General features: G+C 36.8%; 1 pseudogene; it reads left to right on the top strand.

The window, feature by feature from the left end:
* Positions 1 to 238: 238 nt before the first annotated feature.
* Positions 239 to 1,633, top strand: LOC105857007 (annexin A7 pseudogene; annotated as a pseudogene).
* Positions 1,634 to 4,448: the final 2,815 nt, after the last annotated feature.

Below are 4,448 nucleotides of genomic sequence, written 5' to 3' on the forward strand. Positions count from 1 at the left end.
TGGCTTGTGATTTCAGGAAAAACAATAAATACTGGTAAATTTTGAAAAGACATTAATACTTTTTGGATACCTTGTATTCCATGTAAAACTAAAACATGAGTTCAGTTATTGAGTAAGAAAGACAAGTTATGCCAAAATTGACATATATGTCAATGAGAAGCACTTTGTAGGATATGTGGCACATAGTAGTTGCTAAATATGGGGGTTTGGGGGCTGTGACACTACTCCTAGGGTCAGAATGTCATACCCAGGCTATCCCCCTACGGACTACCCACCTACCCCTGGATATCCTCCTGCAGGTCAGGAATCATCTCTTCCTCCTCCAGGTCAGTATCCTTATCCTAGTGGCTTTCCTCCAATAGGAGGAGGTAGAGGCTACCCAGGAGCTAGAGGCTACCCTGTATCTGGAGGTTATCCAGCCCCTGGATGCTATCCTGGTGCCCCACAGCCAGGGGGCGCTCTATCCTATCCTGGAGTTCCTCCAGGCTAAGGATGCTGAGTCCCACCAGGTGGAGCAGGCTTTTCTGGCTATCCACAGCCACCTTCACAGTCTTACGGTGGTGGTCCAACCCAGGTCTCACTGCCTGGTGGCTTTCCCAGAGGACAGTATCCTAGAGGACAAGCTCCTTACTCTAGTCAGCCCGCTGCAATGATTCAGGGCACTCAAGGAACAGTCAGACCAGCTGCCAACTTCAATGGTATGAGAGATACAGAAATTCTCTGTAAAGCAATGAAAGGTTTTGTGACAGAGGAGCAAGCAATTGTGGATGTCATGGCCAACTGTTCCAATATCAGAGGCAAAAAATTAAAGCAGCTTTTAAGACCGACCATGTATGGCAAAGATTTAATCAAAGATCTCAAATCAAAGTTAAGTGACAATATGGAACTAATCCTTGCCCTGTTCATGCCTCCTATGTATTATGACACCTGGAGTTTATGGAACATGATGCAGGGAGCAGGAACTCAGGAATGTGTATTGATTGAGATTTTTGTGCACAAGAACAAATTAGGAAATCCAAGAAATCGTCAGATGTTATCAATCAGAATTTGTACAAGACCTTGAAAATGACATTAGGTCAGATACATCAGTGCATTCTAAACGTTTACTTGTATCCACCATGATGAGAACCGGAGCGTAAACCACCAAATGGCTCAGGAAGATGCTCAGTGTCTCTTATCAAGCTGGTGAGGGAAGAGTAGGAATAGATGAATCTTGCTTTAATGTGATCCTTGCCACGAGAAGCTTTCCTCAGCTCAAAGCTGTCATGGAGTCTTATTCTAGGATGGCTAATTGAGATGTGTTAAGCAATGTGGGCTGTGAGTTTTCCAGATATGTTGAAAGTGGTTTGAAGACCACCTTGCAGGGTGCTCTGAACCGGCCTGCCTTCTTTGCTGAGAGGCTCTGTTGTTTATGAAAGGTGCTGGCACAGATGACTCCACCCTGCTCAGGATTGTGGTCACTGTAAGTGAGATTGATCTTGTGCAGATAAAACAGATGTTTACTCAGATGTATCAGAAGCCCCTGGGCATAATGATTGTAAGTGACACAAGTGGAGATTATCAAAGGCTTCTGGCCACTGTGGGACAGGTGGAAGGATTATTATTTTTTTTCCATGAATGGAGCTATTCATAGTTTATCTTTCAAAGCAGTGACTGACTGACATGCATCAATATCAATATTACCTAACCAAAAGAGATTTTTACTAAAGACTATGTCAGGGTAATGTGCTTGGTCTGCACATATTGTTATTGCCTTAATTCTAATTTTTTTCTCTATATACAATCAGCATAAAGCCATATCACTATGATGTAGCAACATCACAATGCTTGTTAAGCTTCATTCTCACTAATCTTATTCTAATCAGGATGTCAAATTAAATAAAAATCAAAACAATCTCTAACTCTGTGTAATAATATTGCATAATTGTTTTAAAAAGTTGCCAAAAGCTCTGCCTTCCAAAGTCCTACTAGGTCTATTGGATAGTTAGAGTTGGTAGTATGTCAAAACTGTATTACCTTTTTTAAAAGTTCATCACTTTTGACCTAGAAGAGTAATTTGTATCTTATTTTGCACAAGTTGGTGCTCTATATTCATAAACACTTTCCACGTAGAAAATTGGTTAGTATTACCTATAGCACTTTTTAAAAGAGGGTCAAATGTTTATCTGCTTAAACTACAGACTACTTTTTACCAGTTGTTTTTTAATTGAAGTATGATTGACAAATTTTGCATATATTTAAGATATACAATATGGTGTTTTGATATAAGTATTCCTTGTATAATGATTTATACAATGAAGCTCAAGCTAATTACCTTTCACTTGACATTGTTTTTTTCTCTTGTGGTGAAAACACTTAAAAACTACTACATTAGAAAATTGTAAGTGTGCAATACATTATTATTATAATTGAAAAAATTTAAAAAATTAAGAATAAATACATAAATATGGGTTTGAGGGCTTTAGCAGAATAACTTTTAACCCTGTCTGAAGACTATTCAATGATTTGCTAACAGTTTGCCCATAATTCATATATTTACTTGTTATTTTTGAACATATTTGTTTTCCCTAAGAAGAACTTCAATTGGGAAAAGAAATGTGAAAAAGAATAATGGAATAGTGAAAGTGCTATACATTAAAATATATTATGCAATTTCAACAACTTTTTAATTCCATAACTGATATTAGAAGAGGCGGGTTAATATAATTCACTAGAAGATCTAGAAGCAAACAAGTATCAATAAGAATCTACTATATGATAGAGGTGACATTTTTAAATGATTAAAAAAGGAAAGATTATTTAGTCAATGAGCCTGCTGATTACTTGGGAAAATAGAAGTTAGATCCCTAGTTCATGCCATGTAGCAAAATAAATCCCAAATATAATAAAAATTAAGTATAAAAAATTGAAATGCTGAATACTAGAAGAAACATAATGGCTATATAATTTTGAGGTGGGAGGTATGACTTTAAATCATAGCATAAGTAATATATTTATGAAATTTAGCCATATGTTCTAAAACAAACACAAATTTAGTGAGAAGATTGGCATTGTTTTACAATTTTGCAAATCTCTTTAATGTCTGACTTAATAGAAAACATCTGGAATCTCATATTTGCCTCAGCATTCATCTGTGGTGATATCATATGTCATGTAGCTGGAAAACTCCACTGTAAACTTGTGAAAGAATAAAAGCAAAAAAGGCAGATATGTCTTAGTAGTATTATGAAAATTGTTTTGACCTTTTAGGCCTCTGGATAGGCCTCTGGGTTACATGAGGACTCTGAATCACATTTGGAGAACCACTGGTATAGGGCAATGAAATGTAATGTAAATCTTTAAGTTGATTGTGTCTTTAATGGACCAGTTTCATTTACATTGTTATAGAAAATATTCATCTGTATCACCTGCAGTTTCCCACAAGTCATCAGTTTCCTACCCCTATAAAGCTGAAAAATAGCCTAGGCAATTAAAGATGTACACTCTTATAGAATTGGATAATCCCCCAAAAGATCTGAAATCACCCTGCACTCCACTGAAAGGAAACCCTATAATCTCTTCTGCCAATTTCTCATTCTGTCTTCCCCTCACCTCCACCGCTTTGTATCACCAGCCTTCACCACATTAAACTTGCTGGTATGCAAAGACCGTGTGAGGTGAGTAAATTTCTAGATGGTAATACAATGAAAAGGAAAGTAATTGAAACTCCTTCCAATGTAGTTAATGTAATTAGTTCTTCATTTTCACACTTAGGTCCTCATGAAATTCGCTCTTTCCCAAACTCCCTCCTTTATATTCACATTTTCCAAAAGAAGTCCTTTTTCATATTCCTTATTTCAGTCCTTTACCCTTTATTTTAGGGAAATATTATTACTTTCCTTAGCAGGTGGAAATTTTTCTTTTTGGTCTATTCTATGTCTAGCAACTCAAATGGCACCTCTTACTTAGGTCAAATGTTTCTGATGATCTCTGTTGTTCAGGAAGTTGGGATGCATTCTAATTACATGATTGTAAGTAAATATGATTGCTTCAATTGAGGTTCAGTACGTACTCCAGAGGAAAAATTTCTTCTTTTCATACTTGGTCATCTAGTACATAATCCTCATCAACGTGGGCACTAAAAATCTAAAACCAAATCTCATATTCAAAGCACATGCATGCATACATGCATATATGTGTGTGCACATGTGCATGAGCACGTGTGAAGTGAAAGGCTATTTTCTTTTAGGTTTATTTTGGCCCATCCTTTTCACAACAATAGACACCACCATTATTCTTTGTTTTCCTTTCCTGTCCCACTGAGTGTACTGTCATTACAAAAGACATTATAGTAGGTACAAATGGCTTAGCCTTAGTTTCCTTCCTGAGAAGTAGTATCTCCAAATGATCTCCCCTTCTAAAGGTATGTGTGGAAAGGGAGGGGTAGAGATGAAGAAAGCTTCATATAT

This window comes from Microcebus murinus, chromosome 5 (genome assembly GCF_040939455.1).
Source record: "Microcebus murinus isolate Inina chromosome 5, M.murinus_Inina_mat1.0, whole genome shotgun sequence".
NCBI classification, from domain to species: domain Eukaryota; kingdom Metazoa; phylum Chordata; class Mammalia; order Primates; family Cheirogaleidae; genus Microcebus; species Microcebus murinus.